Raw genomic sequence first — 19,780 nt, forward strand, 5'->3', positions numbered from 1 at the left:
TTTGATAGCCATGTAATTCTCTCTCGGACAAGGTGAGTTCTATTTGCCTGAATTTAGTCTTTAAAAAAAAAAAACGTTAATTAGCAACAGAGAAGACCTCAGCAAGACTACAAATTCTTGCAGGAATCTCCAACACATAATCTCTAGCCAACACTGTCAGCTACAGTTTACCAGCGTGATCAGAGACCTTTGTGCCCAATCCACGAATGTATGTCCCCTTTCTCTGTTTTAGCTAGCCACTGGCTACACTTTAGCTAGCTAGTTAGTAGAGCAGTAGATCAAACAATTATTTTGTTTTACTTAGCCTAGATTATTGTTTGTACAGTATGTCGACTTGGTTGTCTAGTTCAGACCTTATGGCATTTTTCAAGGATGAGCATAACTTTAAAAGGGGATAAGACCACTATATATGTATGGCAATGTGGAGAAGTGCAGCTATAGTGAGAGGCAACTTACCAGTTTGGTCAGGGCCAGCATGAGGGATAAAGTTATCCTGTCGGTGAGTGTAGCTATTATGTTAAATTTGAGCATCTTAGCAATGCAATGTGTTCTATACAGCTGTCAACATTCTACAAGGAAAGAGCCACTTAATCAATTATATAATCATTAACCAGATTACCCCGGATACCAGACTTTGATGAGTGATAACTCAGTTCTAGAATGCTGTCATTGACGAGAATGATTCTAAAACGAAATTGCCATTCAAAATTGACTTTGTTAGACATCCAGCCTGTATGGTAGGTTCATGTCCAGAGAGAAATCTTCAAAGGCACAATATTTATTTATTCAGAGTGGTACATGCATTCAGTCTTGATATATAGGATCCTATGATTGATATGTCAAGTGATACAATCCCAAGTTATCAATTAAAAGTTTATGGGAAAAGATTGCACTTATCCTCATGTGAAAATTATATTTTATTAAATACAGCTGTAATGTCATCAATCAAATCAAACTATTTATATTGCATATTTCTTACAACAAATGCATTTCAAGGTGTTCAGTTGTTGGATGGGGTGTTTGTAAATTGGGAACGGATAACGAAGAGGAGGGCATCGAGGCATTCAAAATGGCTACAGGGATGGATGTGCAGAAGTCAGGACTTTGGGTCGCGGGGTCTGGGATCCTGGGTTCATTTATATAGCATATTTCTTACAACAAATGCATTTCAAGGTGTTCAAAGTCATGCATTGAAAGGCAAGTGGCACTTAACATCCTTCCTCTTGTCAGGTCTCTATAGGTGACCAGGGGATTCTCTCTACCACATGCAAATGCCACCATGGAACTCATAAGTGTAGCCATGCATTGGCTATTTTTGCAGTTCACAATATCGGCTGAACGGAGGTAGAATGCGCTTGGAGGAAGCCAGCCGTGCCCAACCAGATGTACCCAGCCGAAGACTACAACTCTGTCCTGAGCCCACAGAGAAAGATCTTCAGTGTCTAAGGAACTGTCTCTGGGGCAGGTTCAGTGGAATGGCATGTCCCCTTGAACCTGAGCCAGAACAACCGCTACCCTTCCTGTCTGTACCGGACATTGTTAAAAAACAATGGCACCTGGAGCATGCAGACATCCTGGCTGGCATGGCGCTATCGGGGGTGCAGCAGGAAGCTATACGGCAGGCAACAGCTGGACAGCACACCAACCCCAACTTGCACACCATGAGGAGAGGGAGGTTGACGGCCAGCAATTTTGGAGCAGTGGTTAGGGCCAAGCGTGCCAAAAAGGGTCCTCAGATCAGTCGTTGGACGGGGTGTTGTCTGTAAAGTGGGGTACAGATAACGAAGAGGAGGACATCAATGGCTACAGGGATTAATGTGCAGGAGTCAGGGCTTTGGTTCACAGGGTCTGGGATCCTGGGTGCATCACCGGATGGTCTGGTGCGCACCACAGCAGTTGTGGTCAAGTGTCCATATGGTGCAAGGGACTTTAACATTGAAGTGGCAGTGAGGTCAAAAGATTTCTATATCCAGGAGGAGGGAGGGTCTTACAGCCTCTGTAAAGACCATCCTTACTGGCACCAGGTCTAAGGGCAGCCCCACATCAGTGGAAGGCACACTTGCTTCTTCGTTGTGTGGACCACCAAAGCCTCCATCACCATACCTATCCAGCCTGACGACCTTTGGCAGACCCATAATGCTGGACTAGAGCAGTTTTTCAAGGACCACATGCTCCCAAAGTTGGTACTGCAATAGTGAACATTTGGAAACATATTTTATTCCAATAATTTTTTTTTGGGGGGGGGGGGGTAAATGGATCAGTGTTCTTGTTCCGCCTTCTGTCAGTACCTATTTTCATGGAAACCAATGGTCCAAAAATATTCCACATAGTTCATACACACACAGTAATGTAGTTCACGTAAGTTCAATCACAATGGCTGGTCTGAGTGCATATCCTCACATTTTTATTAATTGCATTTTATAATGGGCACAGTGGGAATTTATATCTGTAAAGTTTCAAATTCAAAAGGCACTCGCACATCTGTGCTATCTTTTTTGCAGGTGCATGGTAACAGTTGAATAAGATGAGGAAAAAAGAAGGTACCTGTCAAGTTTAAATGATTTCTTAGCCCCTTTGTTGTGTGGAGCTTATTTTTCTGGTAAATGCAGGATGGGAGAGACAATGGGGAAAAGGGAGCATAAAGTCAAAATGTTGATGCATCTACAAATTCTATGTTTTACACAATATCGTATCATATTTGATGAGTTACTGAGCTGTTCGTCCACAGGCTCGATGTGCAGTTGTCGCCACAACTGGATCACACTGTCACAGGATGTCCATGAACCGGATGGTCTGAGGGAATGCACTCTTGTTGGACTGGAAAACAAAGAGACATTTGGTCAACGGTGGGTGTTTTTCAATGCTGTATAAACATCTTTATCTGAACAGAAAATGCATTCTTTTTTTTATCATAACACAAACCCACCTTGGACAATGTGGTCCCTCAACACCCAATCCTCATGCCTCATTGTTTGTTCCTGTTTCCCAATCAACAGCTACTTCTCTGATGAGTGGGTCTTGGAGGTTTACAAGTGCACAGCAAGTCTGCACCAGCACATTACTATAACAACGCAGATAAGGTGGGATGAATCTCAGGATTTTAACATCTTTAAGTCAAGCATTTCCCCTCTCAACATGGATCCAGTTTCTCGCTATGTTTCTTGTGTGATGTACAGTATCTCACTTTGTGAACCTTCCGTGGTTCAGGAATGGAGGAATGTTAGCAGTGACTCCTGCAGGCATCAACTGCGCTAATGTTTCCTCAAGATGCACCTCAGTGAGAACATTCTGCAACTGTGCAGACAGCAGGTACTACATTCTTCAGCAGCCGAGGGGCCTGAAACTTCATCGTCTGCCATGGTGGATGTGTCTGGATCCTCCTCTTCTGCCATGGTGGATGTGTCTGGATCCTCCTCCTCTGCCATGGTGGATGTGTCTGGACCCCCCTCTTCTGCCATGGTGTATGTGTATGGATATCCCTCTTCTGCCATGGTGTATGTGTCTGGATCGCCCTCTTCTGCCATGGTGGATATGTCTGGATCATTATTCTTCTGCCATGGTGGACGTGTCTGTATTTTCTTCTGTCATGGTGGATGAGTCTGGATCCCCTTCTTCTGCCATGGTGCATGTGTCTGGATCCCCTTCTTCTGCCATGGTGGATGTGTCTGGATCCCCTTCTTCTGCCATGGTGGATGTGTCTGGATCATTTTCTTCTGCCAAGGTGGATGTGTTTGGATCATTTTCTTCTGTCATGGTGGATGTGTCTGGATCTTCCTCTACTACCATGGTGGATGAGCTACCTTTTCTGGAAAATACAGACCCATTTCTCTTTCCCAACAGAAAATGGCAGCTACCATTTTAGTGTTGTCACTGGGTTTCTGGTCCACCTTTCTGAAAGACAAAAAAAAGAAGTAAATTTTACTAGCTACCTAGGTTGATTACTAAAATGGTCATATCTATATTTAAATACCATAACCCACATACTTGACTATAGTAACTGTAAAATTGACTGGGCTTTGGTCTATCTGCACATCTAAAATCCTGCTATGTGGATGGGACATTTCTGCTGGGATGGAGGAATTATCTGGAATGCTCAACTATGTAGATGATCAGAACAGGGTACTATTTGCCCAAAGAGGTAAAGTATTGCGATGAACTATACAACTGTACTTCTGATTCTAATTATCAAGAGGAAAGTTAAAACCCTCAGCCGTGCGGTCACTGAGGAGGACCAACAGTGATCGCCCGAAAGGGACTGACATGCAGGGATGTAACATAAGGGTTTTGGGCACTGGCCAGCAGACCACGATTTCTACATTCAGGTGTAGTGCTAGACTTGGGATAACTTAATTCCCATCCCTGCTGACATTTATAATTGACTTCACAGGTAATTTGACTAGTCCTGTACAACAGATGCACTCGTGGAACAAAAACGTTTGTGTTTAGTATGGGAAACATTGAGCCCACATTATCTTGTGAGTTAGCTAGCTAACTTTAGCTAATGTAGCTATCTAGCCAACCAAGGTCCCTAACTAGGTATCCCACCAGGCATTATATGGCCAGCTAGCTAGTTAACATTAGCTCACCGCCCGTGTAGACTTTTCTAAGTGGTGACTATCCTTGCCATGGGGCTAGTCTAACGTTAGCTAGCAAGTCTGACTACACGAACGGTAAATTAACGTTAACTAGCTAGCTAAATATCCCTTCCTTGGTGGGCTAACGCTAGCTAGCATGTCACCACATGAAAAAGTAGCTGGCAACTCACTAAAGCCTTGTCAATAAAAATGTCAACAGTCATTATGCTAGCCTATGCTGGTTTTCTTTTTACTTGTAAGGAAGTTAACGTGTGTTGTACATGTAACTACAGTCGGTGGGTATCTAGCAAATTTTTAAAGACATCTGGCTAACCACAGATCTTTAACTTAACCAAAATTGCTCGTTAGCAGCTAGCAAACAGGACTTGCCTTATCACACGGCTCTAGCGACGCCTCTCGCTTACAGAGGTCGGAAAAGGATCAAATACACTTGTGTTTATCGGAGTAGTGGTTACAATCCGGTACGTAGGACAGAACCATCCTTGCTTCTGATCGACAGAGAGACCTAAGGTTAGCTAGTTCGCTACAAAGGCCAGAGGGTAATTAAAAAAATTCTAGTAATTTAGATATGCTAAGGTAGCTAGCTAGGTAATCTGAAAAATGCTAAACAAGAGTACACAGGAGAAACACTATCAATTATTTACATGAGAAACTAAAAAGGTTATAATATCTACTTGCTAGGTTACTTGCTACTTGTCCATGAGTTTGCATTGACAAATGTGCCTTAAGGGATGATGTTAAAGATTGCGACAAGATGTGTAGTTCTGTATGTTAGCTACATTAGCATTTCGTTTTTAGGGGGTAATTACAGGTGCATATATTGATAAAAGTGACCTTTTCCGAGAGAGATTTGCTTGGTTATCAAGCATACATGAAACACAGACCTTATATGAAGTAGTTTGATAATCTCTGACACAATAATGAATGGTGAAAAAATTACTACCACCAGGTTTTATGAGCATTTTCACTCATACTGTGGTACTCAATTGGTTAACTATTTAACTAACTATTTAGCAGTCATTTACAGTGCCCTCAGAAAGTATTCATACCCATTGACTTATTCCACATTTTGTTGTGTTACAGCCGGAATTAAAAATTGATTAAATCTTATTTTTTAAATCTCACCAATCTAAACACAATACCCCATAATGACAAAGTAAAAACATGTTTTTAGAAATTCTTGCCAACTTATTGAAAATGAAATATAGAAATATCTTATTTACATAAGTATTCATACCCCTGAGTAAATACTTTGAAGAAGCACCTTTGGCAGCGATTAAAGCTGTGTCTTTCTGGGTAAGATAATTGTATGTGTGGAGTACAGAGATGAGGCAGTCATTAAAAAATCATGTTAAAAACTATTATTGCACACAGAACGAATGCATGCAAATTATGTAACTTGTCAAGCAAATTTTTACTCCTGAACTCCTGAACTTAACAAAGAGGTTGAATAATTATTGACTCAAGACATTTCAGCTTTTAGTTTTTTATTAATTGGTAAAAATGTCGAAAAAAAAGCATTATTCCAATTTGACATTATGGGGTATTGTGTGTAGGCCAGTGACAAAAAAAAAAATCTTAATCGATTTTAGATTCAAGCTGTAACACAACAAAATGTGGAAAAAGTCAAGGGGTGTGAATACTTTCTGAAGGCACTGTAGCTTGGGGGTTGAAGCTGTTCAGGGTCCTGTTAGTTCCGGACTTGCCCTGCGGTAGCTGAGAGAACAGTCCATGACTTGGGTGGCTGGAGTCTTTGACAATTTTTAGGGCCTTCCTCTGACACCGCCTGGGTATAGAGGTCCTGGATGGCAGGGAGCTCGGGCCCCAGTGATGGATGTAGAAATCCATGAATGCACTTTGTTCCATGGTCATTTTTGTGGTAGGCGTAGGCGATTTGTTTGTAGGTGGGAAAAGACTACCAGAGCATTCATTGATAAATGAATGCTCCCAAGTACAGCACTTCGAGATATTAGCTGATGTACGAAGGGCTATATAAAATAAACTTGATTAATGAACCTCAACTAAACTTTATAAGAAATACTCAGACACATTTTTAAACTTTCCAAACATATATTTGTTGTAAATCATTGAAATCCGAATTGTTTGTTGTCGCCATTGATCTCACCTGTGCGAGCGAGTTGGTAGGAGCCAGGTACTCCAGATTTGAGAGATTCCAAGGACAGTATCAGAGATGTTCCTCGTTGGATTTTTTTGGGGCCAAATAGGCCACTTCTTTTTTGCAGGGAAAAAGATACCATTAGATGTCCCGATAGTTCAGGCTACTGCCATCGTCCCACTGTAATTGGACACATAGGTTAAGTCAAGTTTAAACGTTATTTACAGTAGGCTACCTGAGCCTACTGTAAATAATATAGTAATGAGGAGTTAGTGAGGTAACGTTGGTCAATTCTGAGTTCAACTTGGGATAACTGGTACCACGAAAGTGGCTCACCTTTTAGCCAGGTACTGAAATTTTCTATGGCAATGAATCCTTCAGATCTAAACTGAAGGCACCTGCCTACTAGGCTTGGTTTGCTCCTAGTAGAACTCGGCTAGGTGAAGCGAACGTCTGTGCCTCGCATACTCTCCTAAAAGACTGCTTGAAAAAGGAGAAAAAAACATCAATATTACTGTTTGTTCTTCTTGAGAAGCTGTAGCAACAACATAGCCAGTATACACTTCCTCAAAATAGTCAGAATGAATCTAAGATAAATCTAGAAATCTTTAATTAATTTAGATGTTTTTGCCGAGGAGGTCTTAGTCTCGCAATTTTACATCTAACTAAGATGTTTGGTGCAGTATTTCTCAAGTGAAAACATTTGCGTGAAAACTAGTAATCTCTAGTTGAATGACAACTGCGTTCAACCAGTTAGCAAGTTGGAAGTTTCCGAGTTCCAACTAGCACGTGAACGCGACAATAGTTCCCACACTTACTAGGAGCAGTACTGTTGACCAATCACCAACGAAGGGGTGTAGACTTTGGCTACCAAACTTCACATTGCCACAAGAAAAAATGATGTGTGCAGGAACAGCTGGAAAAACACCAAAACAAACAAAAACATCAGAAAAATGTGTCATAAAATGAGCTAACTGTTTCCACTGGGAAGCATGTGACATGCTAAACTACGGGCTAATTGACACATTCAAATGCTAGTCAGAACTAGGAGATTCAAATTTCCGACATGCTGATTCGTTGAACGTGGCACGTGTATAACTACAACAAGTTATCAAGAGTTTCCTAGTTCCAACTAACACCTGAATGTGGCATAACTACACTGAACAAAAATATAAACGCAACATGTAAAGTGTTGGTCCCATGTTTCATGAGCTGAAATAAAAGATCCCAGAAATGTTCCATATGCACTAAAAGCTTCTCTCAAATGTTGTGCACAAATTAGTCTACATCCCTCTTAGTGAGCATTTCTCCTTTGCCAAGATAATCCATCCACCTGACAGGTGTGGCATATCAAGAAGCTGATTGTCCCCCTTGTGCTGGGGACAATAAAAGGCAACTCTAAAATGTGAAGTTGTGTTTCACACAACACAATGCCACAGATGTCTAAAGTGTTGAGGGAGCGTGCAATTGGCATGCTGATTGCAGGAATGTCCACCAAAGTTGTTGACAGAGAATTGAATGTTATTTTCTCTACCATAAGCCGCATCCAACATCATTTTAGAGAATTTGGCAGTACGTCCAAACGACCTCACAACTGCAGACCATGTGTATGGCGTTGTGTGGGTGAGCGGATTTCGGATGTCAACGTTGTTAACAGAATGCCCCATGGTGGTGGGGTTATGGTATGGACAGGCACAAGTTCCGGACAACGAACACAATTGCGTTTCATCGATGGCAATTTGAATCCACAGAAGTACCGTGTCGAGATCCTGAGGCTCATTGTCGTCCCATTCATCCACCGCCACCACCTAATGCTTCAGCATTATAATGCACGTCCCCATCTCGCAAGGATCTGTACGCAATTCCTGGAAGCTGAAAATGGCCCAGTTCTTCCATGGCCTGCATACTCAATAGACATGTCACCCATTGAGCATGTGTACCCACAGCAACTATTAAAACCTTCCCCAACCAGAAACCGTGGATTGATGGCAGCATTCGTGCAAAACTGAAAGCCCGAACCACTGCTTTTAATCAGGGCAAGGCGACCGGAAACATGACCGAATACAAAAAGTGTAGCTATTCCCTCCGCAAGGCAATCAAACAAGCTAAGCGCCAGTATAGAGACAAAGTAGATTCAACGGCTCAGACACGAGAGGTATGTGGCAGGGTCTACAGTCAATCACGGACTACAAAAAGAAAACCAGCCCCGTCGCGGACCAGGATGTCTTGCTCCCAGACAGACTAAATAACTTTTTTGCTCGCTTTGAGGACAATACAGTGCCACTGACACGGCCCGCTACCAAAACCTGCGGGCTCTCCTTCACTGCAGCCGAGGTGAGTAAAACATTTAAACGTGTTAACCCTCGCAAGGCTGCAGGCCCAGACGGCATTTCCAGCCGCGTCCTCAGAGCATGCGCAGACCAGCTGGCTGGTGTGTTTAAGGACATATTCAATCAATCCTTATCCCAGTCTGCTGTTCCCACATGCTTCAAGAGGGCCACCATTGTTCCTGTTCCCAAGAAAGCTAAGGTAACTGAGCTAAACGACTACCGCCCCGTAGCACTCACTTCCGTCATCATGAAGTGCTTTGAGAGAATAGTTAAGGACCATATCACCTCCACCCTACCTGACACCCTAGACCCACTCCAATTTGCTTACCGACCCAATAGGTCCACAGACGACGCAATCGCAACCACACTGCACACTGCCCTAACCCATCTGGACAAGAGGAATACCTATGTGAGAATGCTGTTCATCGACTACAGCTCAGCATTTAACACCATAGTACCCTCCAAACTTGTCATCAAGCTCGAGACCCTGGGTCTTGACCCCGCCCTGTGCAACTGGGTCCTGGACTTCCTGATGGGCCGCCCCCAGGTGGTGATCATCTCCGCTGATCCTCAACACTGGGGCCCCACAAGGGTGCGTTCTCAGCCCTCTCCTGCACTCCCTGTTCACCCATGACTGTGTGGCCATGCACGCATCCAACTCAATCATCAAGTTTGCAGACGACATTACAGTGGTAGGCTTGATTACCAACAACGACGAGACGGCCTACAGGGAGGAGGTGAGGGCCCTCGGAGTGTGGTGTCAGGAAAATAACCACACAGACAGCGTGGCGAAGAAGGCGCAGGAGCGCCTCTTCAACCTCAGGAGGCTGAAGGAATTCGGCTTGTCACCAAAAACACTCACAAACTTTTACGGATGCACAATCGAGAGCATCCTGTCGGGCTGTATCACCGCCTGGTACGGCAACTGCTCCGCCCACAACCGTAAGGCTTTCCAGAGGGTAGTGAGGTCTGCACAATGCGTCACCGGGGGCAAACTACCTGCTCTCCAGGACACCTACACCACCCGATGTCACAGGAAGGCCAAAAAGATAATCAAGGACAACAACCACCCGAGCCACTGCCTGTTCCCCACGCTATCATCCAGAAGGCGAGGTCAGTACAGGTGCATCAAAGCTGGGATCGAGAGACTGAAAAACAGCTTCTATCTCAAGGCCATCAGACTGTTAAACAGCCATCACTAACATTGAGTGGCTGCTACCAACATACTCACTCAATCTCTAGCCACTTTAATAATGGAAAACTTGGATGTAATAAATGTATCACTAGTCACTTTAAACTATGCCACTTTATATAATGTTTACATACCTTACACTACTCATCTCTTATGTATATACTGTACTCTATACCATCTACTGCATCTTGCCTATGCCGTTCGACCATCGCTCATCCATATATATTTTTATGTACATATTCTTATTCATTCCTTTACAATTATGTGTATAAGGTAGTTGTTGTGAAATTGTTATATTACTTGTTAGATATTACTGCATGGTCGGAACTAGAAGCACGAGCATTTCGCTACACTCTCATTAACATCTGCTAACCATGTGTATGTGACAAATACAATTTGATTTGATTTGATTTGTGGGATGCTCTGGATCAACATGTAGGACAGCATGTTCCAGTTCTAGCCAATATCCAGTAACTTCGCACAGCCATTGAAGAGGAGCGTGACAACATTCCACAAGCCACAATCAACAGCCTCTATGTGAAGGAGATGTGTCTCACTGCATGGGGCAAGTGGTGGTCACACCAGATACTGAGTGGTTTTCTGATCCACGCCCCTACCTTTTTTTAAGGTTCTGTGACCAACAGATGCATATCTGTATCCCCATGTGAAATCTATAGATTAAAGGCCTAATGATTTTATTTCAATTGACTGATTTCATTATATGAACTGTAACTCAGTAAAAATCTTGGAAATTGTTGCATGTTGCGTTTATATTTTTGTTCAGTATACATTTATCCTGAATAAAGTTTCTGAGCGAGTTGAGGATCAATGTAATTAGATTCTCTCCCTCTCACATATTGCATTATTGTCCACATAATTTGAGGAAGACAATTTAGTAAATATTTGATTAAATGAAGCCAGTTTGGTCTCCTTTCACAATTAGTGGCAGTGAGTCCTCTAATCTTGTGGCTAGAATTTTAGAAAGCAATTTTCTATCCACATTCAGAAGGGAAATTGGTCTGTACGAGGAACAAGACTCTGGACATTTTCCCTTTTTGAGAATAAGTGATATGTCGGCTTCTCTCAGCGTTTGAGGGAGCTGGTCATTTGAAAATGAGTGGTTAAACATATCACGCAATGGCTCAAGGATCAGGCCATGGAACTCTTTATAGAACTCACTACAAAACCCGTCTGGTCCTGGGGCCTTACCATTTTGCAGATTCTTAATTGCGAACATTATCTCTTCCTCGGTAATAGGGGCATTAATTAATCAAATGTGTTTGTGTGTTAAAAAAAGAGTAATGTTAAAATACCTAACACATTACACATTTAGTCAAACCAAAGTTTATTTGTCACGTGCGCCGAATACAACAGTGAAATGCTTACTTACAGGCTCTAACCAATAGTGCAAAAAAGGTGTTAGATGAACAATAGGTAAGTAAAGAAATAAAACAACAGTAAAAAGACAGGCTATATACAGTAGCGAGGCTATAAAGTAGCGAGGCTACATACAGACACCGGTTAGTCAGGCTGATTGAACTAGTATGTACATGTAGATATGGTGTGACTATGCATATATGATGAACAGAGAGTAGCAGTAGCGTAAAAGACGGGTTGGCGGGTGGTGGGTTGCGGGACACAATGCAGATAGCCAGGTTAGCCAATGTGTGGGAGCACCGGTTGGTCGGCCAATTTATGTATTATGTACATGAATGTATAGTTAAAGTGACTATGCATATATGATAAACAGAGAGTAGCAGCAGCATAAAAAGAGGGGTTGGGGGGGTTGGGGAGGGCACACAATGCAAATAGTCCAGGTATCCATTTGATTACCTGTTCAGGAGTCTTATGGCTTGGGGGTAAAAACTGTTGAGAAGCCTTTTTGTCCTAGACATGGCACTCCGGTACCGATTGCTATGCGGTAGTAGAAAGAACAGTCTATGACTAGGGTGGCTGGGGTCTTTGACAATTTTTAGGGCCTTCCTCTGACACCGCCTGGTGTAGAGGTCCTGGATGGCAAGGTCCTGGGCCGTAAGCACTACCCTCTGTAGTGCCTTGCGGTCAGAGGCCGAGCAATTGCCGTACCAGGCAGTAATGCAACCAGTCAGGATGCTCTCGATGTTGCAGCTGTAGAACCTTTTGAGGATCTCAGGACCCATGCCAAATATTTTTAGTTTCCTGGGGGGGAATAGGTTTTGTCGTGCCCTCTTCATGACTGTCTTGGTGTGTTTGGACCATTCTAGTTTGTTGTTGATGTGGACACCAAGGAACTTGAGGCTCTCAACCTGCTCCACCACAGCCCTGTCGATGAGAATGGGGGCATGCTCGGTGCTCCTTTTCCTGTAGTCCACAATCATCTCCTTAGTCTTGGTTACATTGAGGGATAGGTTGTTATTCTGGCACCACCCGGCCAGGTCTCTGACCTCCTCCCTATAGGCTGTCTCGTCGTTGTCGGTGATCAGGCCTACCACTGTTGTGTCGTCTGCAAACTTAATGATGGTGTTGGAGTCGTGCCTGGCCATGCAGTCGTGGGTGAACAGGGAGTACAGGAGGGGACTGAGCACGCACCCCTGGGGAGCTCCAGTGTTGAGGATCAGCGTGGCAGATGTGTTGCTACCTACCCTCACCACCTGGGGTCGGCCAATCAGGAAGTCCAGGATCCAGTTGCAGAGTGAGTTGTTTAATCCCAGGATACTTAGCTTAGTGATGAGCTTTGAGGGTACTATGGTGTTGAATGCTGAGCTGTAGTCAATGAATAGCATTCTCACATAAGTGTTCCTTTTTTCCGTCTGGCTCCGCAGCCTTGTGTATGTTGACCTGTTTAAAGGTCTTACTAACGTCAGCTACGGAGAGCGTGATCACACAGTCGTCTCGAGCAGTTGATGCTCTCATGCATGCCTCAGTGTTGCTTGCCTCGAAGCAAGCATAGAAGTGATTTAGCTCATCTGGTAGGCTCGTGTCACTGGGCAGCTCGCAGCTGTGCTTCCCTTTGTAGTCTGTAATAGTTTGCAAGCCCTGCCACATAAGACGAGCGTCAGAGCCGGTGTAGTATGATTCAATCTTAGCCCTGTATTGACGCTTTGCCTGTTTGATGGTTCGTCGCAGGGCATAGCAGGATTTCTTGTAAGCTTCCGGGTTAGAGTCCCGCTCCTTGAAAGCGGCAGCTCTACCCTTTAGCTCAGTGCGAATGTTGCCTGTAATCCATGGCTTCTGGTTGGGGTATGTACGTACAGTCACTGTGGGGACGACGTCCTCGATGCACTTCTTGATAAAGCCAGTGACTGATGTGGTGTACTCCTCAATGTCATCGGAAGAATCCCGGAACATGTTCCAGTCTGTGATAGCAAAACAGTCCTGTAGTTTAGCATCTGCTTCATCTGACCACATTTTTATAGACCGAGTCACTGGTGCTTCCTGCTTTAATTTTTGCTTGTAAGCAGGAATCAGGAGGATACAGTTGTGGTCGGATTTAATAAATGGAGGGTGAGGGAGAGCTTTGTACGCGTCTCTGTGTGTGGAGTACAGGTGATCTGGATTTTTTCCCCCTCTGGTTGCACATTTAACATTTCCCTGCATTAAAGTCTCCGGGCCACTAGGAGCGCCGCCCCTGGGTGAGTGGCCTGCAATTTATCACAATATACTCTACTTCAGGCGAGCAAAATCTTGAGACTTCCTTAGATTTCGTGCACCAGCTGTTGTTTAGAAATATGCACAGACCCCCCCCCCCCCCCCCTCGTGTGCTGTTCTATCTTGTTCTATCTTGCCGGTGCAGCGTATATCCCGCTAGCTGAATGTCCAGGTCGTCATTCAGCCACGATTCCGTGAAACATAGGATAATACAGTTTTTAATGTCCTGTTGGTGGGATATTCGTGATCGTACCTCGTCTAATTTATTGTCCAATGATTGCACGTTGGCGAGTAGTATTGACAGTAATGGCAGCTTTCCCAGTCGCCTTCTCCGGGTCCTGACCAGGTATCCAGCTCTTTTGTCTTCTGTACCTGCATCGCTTCCTCTTGCAAATAACGAGCGGCCCTGTGGGGTGTTTGGAGAATGTCTTGTGCGTCATCCTTGTTGTAGAAAATATCTTAGTCTAATCCGAGGTGAGTGATCTCTGTCCTGATATCCAGAAGCTCTTTTTTTCCGTAAGATACGGTTGCAGAAACACTATGTACAAAATAAATTACAAATAACACGGAAAAAAACACATAATAGCACAATTAGTTGGGCGCCCATAAAACTGCTGCCATTTCTTCCAGCCCCATTTTGTAGAGAATGCATTTTGCATTTTGTAATTACAAAACTTCAAGTAAAACTTTTGTATGACTTACTACAATTATATTATGAATACAATTATATTATCGGTAGGAGTGGGGGAAAAAAGGTGCTTGTGCATTGATAATGATAACCACATCAAAGCGCACCAAAGTAATCAAATAAATACAGCACTAAAAGTCTTTCACATGATAGCCTGCTGAATTTGCAAGGTAACTTTTGTTTAATTTTGATTTCGGCACAAATAAAAATGTGTCACTGCTTGTCCATGGATCAAGGGGTAGACGTAACATAGTAAACGTAAATCCGGGACACCTCAAATAGTATGGTATGTGTTAATTTGTGGATATTGTCATGACTCTCTCTCTCTTGGGTGAGGATTATAGGCGCCAGATCAGCTCGGCACAGGGCTGACAGATAACCAGACCACCCCCCCTCCTCCCACCAGAGTTTTATGACTTAACAACCGGATCGTAAATACCTGGCAGAAACCCTCCCTTCTGCTCTGTAGAACTGAGTTAAAAATCTTGTGTGTGTAGAGAGAGACTCTGGCCTAAATACTTTAACATCAAAAGATTGGACATTAAAACAATATTTCTAACATAAATAATGTGAGAAATTGTCGGGAGGGAACAATCATGTCAGATCAGTTATTGTTTTGTGGTACCATTGAAGACATTATAATGGAAACATTGTAACTTTAAGAGGTTTAACAATGTATATGTCAGAGTTACATCTAAATGTTGTAAAAATGACATATGATTAAATATAAAACTATTTGTGAGAAGATGAAATGTGATTTTAGCCTTCTAAATTAGATAATTGTTTTCATGTAAAGTAACCACGCCCACGTTAGCACAGACATTATGCCAAAAGGTTGGAAAGCCCCTTTTTCCAGAGTGCTTATAAAAGGACTCCTAACAAAATGTACATTAGACCAGTATACGGACGGTAAGCCGGACGTCACAAATGGTTTAAAACTACTAGACCAGAAAGTGTGGAGCTGTGGCTACATGTGTAAAATGGTTAGACTCTACCAGACCAGAAAATGGTAAGCGTAAATATGTACATTGCATTTCTAAATCCGAATGAGCGGTTGTTAGGGTGTTAAATATACATATTTACGATGAACATATTATTCAACTGTATGTACGATAGTTGAATTCCTTTGTCTCTCCTTCTTCCGCTCTTTCTTTCCCCACCCCTTTCATTGCCGTCATATCGGGTTACTCCACTAGGGACTTTTCATTGTATTTTGTTAGTAATCAACGTCTAATCTATCCTGTGTGTGTGTTTATGTAATTCTGTGTGATTATTTAGTTAGTTAGTAAATAAATAAATAAATAAGCCAATTTGTGTATCACTGAATCATCATGCAGACCAGGGTTCGTGCAGATTTGAAGTCAATGACGTTCATATTGAGACTGATATGAGGTAATAATAATTAATGGATGACTAATATGATAACGGTATATTCTGATATTCTTGAGTTAATTTGAGAAACGGTAGTTCATTAAACAAACTTTTCCCATGGTGCCCCAAGATTGCTAATAAGTTAATTATTACGTGGTTAATTTAATCACGTAAACATTTAACTTCTCTAGGGTAGGGGGCAGCATTCGGAATTTTGGATGAAATGCATGCCCAAATTAAACTGCCTGCTTCTCGGGCCCAGAAGATATGATATGCATATAATTGGTAGATTTGGATAGAAAACACTCTAAAGTTTCCAACACTGTTAAAATAGTGTCTGTGAGTAAAACAGAACTGATTTGGCAGGCGAAAACCTGAGAAGAATCCATTCAGGAAGTAGTTTTTTGTTTTGTAGTTTTCTATTCAATGCCATTACAGTATCCATTGACTTAGGACTCAAATTGCAGTTTCTATGCCTTCCACTAGATGTCAACAGTCTTTAGAAATTGTTTCAGTCTTGTATTCTTAAAAATTAGTAAGTAAGAGCAGTCTGAATGAGTGGACCCTAAAGGGTCACGGAGCTTTTTCATGCGCACAACCGAGAGAGTGCCTTTCTTGTTTACATTTTATATTGACGACGTTATTGTCCGGTTGAAATATTATCGATTATTTAGGCTAAAAACAACCTGAGGATTGAATATAAACATCGTTTGACATGTTTCTATGAACTTTACAGATACAATTTGGATTTTTTTGTCTGCCTGTTTTGACTGCGTTTGAGACTGTGGATTACTGAAGAAAACGTGCGAACAAAACTGAGTTTTTTGGATATAAAGAGACTTTATCGAACAAAAGGAACATTTATTGAGTAAATGAATGTCTGCTGAGTGCAACCATATGAAGATCAGCAAAGGTAAGGGATTAATTTTATCTCTATTTCTGACTTGTGTAACTGTTCTACTTGGCTGGTTACTATTTGTAATGATTTGTCTACTGGGCTATGTTCTCAAATAATCGTAAGGTATGCTTTCGCCGTAAAGCATTTTAAAATCTGACACCGTGGTTGGATTCACAAGAAGTTCATCTTTAAACCTATGTAAAATATATATATTATTAATATATTTTCTGAATTTTTATAATGAGTATTTCTGTATTTGAATTTGGCGCCCAGCAGTTTCACTGGCTGTTGAAGAGGTGGGACGCTAACGTCTCACGTACCCAAGAGAGGTTAAACGTAGTTAATTGATTTTTAAAAATAATCGTCATTGCCCTAATGGTATTCATGTCACAACAATATCCATCATCCATTTCATACGCTGTTACGTATTACAATTCATATGACATGTTAAGAATTGCAATTTATATAATATGTTAGTAATTGCAATTTGTACAATATGTTTTGAATTTGCAAAACATACAGTGGGGAGAACAAGTATTTGATACACTGCCGATTTTGCAGGTTTTCCTACTTACAAAGCATGTAGAGGTCTGTAATTTTTATCATAGGTACACTTCAACTGTGAGAGACGGAATCTAAAACAAAAATCCAGAAAATCACATTGTATGATTTTTAAGTAATTCATTTGCATTTTATTGCATGACATAAGTATTTGATCACCTACCAACCAGTAAGAATTCCGGCTCTCACAGACCTGTTAGTTTTTCTTTAAGAAGCCCTCCTGTTCTCCACTCATTACCTGTATTAACTGCACCTGTTTGAACTCGTTACCTGTATAAAAAACACCTGTCCACACACTCAATCAAACAGACTCCAACCTCTCCACAATGGCCAAGACCAGAGAGCTGTATAAGGACATCAGGGATAAAATTGTAGACATGCAACAGGCTGGGATGGGCTACAGGACAATAGGCAAGCAGCTTGGTGAGAAGGCAACAACTGTTGGCGCAATTATTAGAAAATGGAAGAAGTTCAAGATGACGGTCAATCACCCTCGGTCTGGGGCTCCATGCAAGATCTCACCTCGTGGGGCATCAATGATCATGAGGAAGGTGAGTTATCAGCCCAGAACTACACGGCAGGACCTGGTCAATGACCTGAAGAGAGCTGGGACCACAGTCTCAAAGAAAACCATTAGTAACACACTACACCGTCATGGATTAAAATCCTGCAGCGCACGCAAGGTCCACCTGCTCAAGCCAGCGCATGTCCAGGCCCGTCTGAAGTTTGCCAATGACCATCTGGATGATCCAGAGGAGGAATGGGAGCAGGTCATGTGGTCTGATGAGACAAAAATAGAGCTTTTTGGTCTAAACTCCACTCGCCGTGTTTGGAGGAAGAAGAAGGATGAGTACAACCCCAAGAACACCATCCCAACCGTGAAGCATGGAGGTGGAAACATCATTCTTTGGGGATGCTTTTCTGCAAAGGGTACAGGATGACTGCACCGTATTGAGGGGAGGATGGATGGGGCCATGTATCGCGAGATCTTGGCCAACAACCTCCTTCCCTCAGTAAGAGCATTGAAGATGGGTCGTGGCTGGGTCTTCCAGCATGACAACGACCCGAAACACACAGCCAGGGCAACTAAGGAGTGGCGCCGTAAGAAGCATCTCAAGGTCCTGGAGTGGCCTAGCCAGTCTCCAGACCTGAACCCAATAGAAAATCTTTGGAGGGAGCTGAAAGTCCGTATAGCCCCGCGACAGCCCCGAAACCTGAAGGATCTGGAGAAGATCTGTATGGAGGAGTGGGCCAAAATCCCTGCTGCAGTGTGTGCAAACCTGGTCAAGAACTACAGGAAACGTATGATCTCTGTAATTGCAAACAAAGGTTTCTGTACCAAATATTAAGATCTGCTTTTCTGATGTATCAAATACTTATGTCATGCAATAAAATGCAAATTAATTACTTAAAAATCATACAATGTGATTTTCTGGATTTTTGTTTTAGATTCCGTCTCTCATAGTTGAAGTGTACCCATGATAGAAATTACAGACCTCTATATGCTTTGTAAGTAGGAAAACCTGCAAAATCGGCAGTGTATCAAATACTTGTTCTCCCCATTGTATATGTTACGAATTCCAATATATTGTGGCTAACATTAGCTAGGTGGGTAAAGCTAACGTTCACTAGGTGGCTAACGCTAGCCATAAAAATAATGCCAGTTGATTCATGATTTCGACTGGATGAGAAACGCTGCCTGCCTGTCTATCTCGTCTCGACACGTTCATTACTATGGGACAGCTGGATATCAAATGTGAATATTAAAACAATGTTTCAAATGTCAGAGAGACAGACAGCAAGGTTTATACAAATCTTTCCGCTGTTGAAAACTAAATGTTAGTCTAAAAGAAATGTGAGATATTGTCTAGCGGTGCTTTGTATAGTGGAGATTAAGTTTATAAATTGCTTGGCTGGGCTGATGAGACAGTGGATTGCCGCAGTCAGATGGAACAGAGTAAATAGGCATTTTAATGTCATAGATTTAGCCGGTGGTAACTTGTGGAATAGACAGCGGCTGGAATGCGGTTTTATATACAACCCACCCGTTGTATAATACACTATTATAAGTTCCCGGATTCAGTTTACTATGCTACGTTTAGTCTATGAGACCAGGCTGCGTGGTTTAGCGTTGTATTCATTGAAGAGTTCGGCATTCAACTAACCACGTGCAACATATGTGCAGTTATAAACCTGCTAGAGTTAGCAGCAGGCAAACGAGCAATAGCTACGGTTGTAGTACAGATGAAGACTGATCTGCAATGTGAAGCTAACTAGCTTTAGAAACGCCTGAGTAGATATAACGTTAGCTTGCTTCGTAGTATACCACTCCGGTGAATGAGGGTTCAAAGACGAACAATAAGTGTTAAGGTGAGCGTGTATTTTGTGACAGTGTCGCCGCA

The 19,780-nt window shown here is 42.5% G+C and overlaps 1 protein-coding gene and 1 long non-coding RNA gene across 2 annotated transcripts in view; one reads left to right on the forward strand and one right to left on the reverse strand.

Annotated features, from left to right (window-relative positions):
- Nucleotides 1-2,376: 2,376 nt before the first annotated feature.
- On the reverse strand, nucleotides 2,377-3,891 carry LOC139574089 (uncharacterized). Its single transcript, XR_011674718.1, has 2 exons — nucleotides 2,927-3,891; nucleotides 2,377-2,817 (listed from the first exon to the last, which is right to left on the reverse strand). It is a non-coding gene; the product is annotated as an uncharacterized lncRNA (long non-coding RNA).
- A 15,673-nt stretch (nucleotides 3,892-19,564) lies between these two features.
- LOC139574090 (rho guanine nucleotide exchange factor 37-like) overlaps nucleotides 19,565-19,780 on the forward strand; it is a 35,048-nt gene continuing 34,832 nt past the window's right edge. Inside the window, exon 1 of the mRNA XM_071398259.1 lies at nucleotides 19,565-19,748. The gene's annotated coding sequence lies outside the window, so the exon portion shown is untranslated. The remainder of the gene's footprint in view (nucleotides 19,749-19,780) is intronic.

The sequence above is a fragment of the Salvelinus alpinus genome, chromosome 4 (assembly GCF_045679555.1).
Source record: "Salvelinus alpinus chromosome 4, SLU_Salpinus.1, whole genome shotgun sequence".
Lineage (NCBI taxonomy): Eukaryota > Metazoa > Chordata > Actinopteri > Salmoniformes > Salmonidae > Salvelinus > Salvelinus alpinus.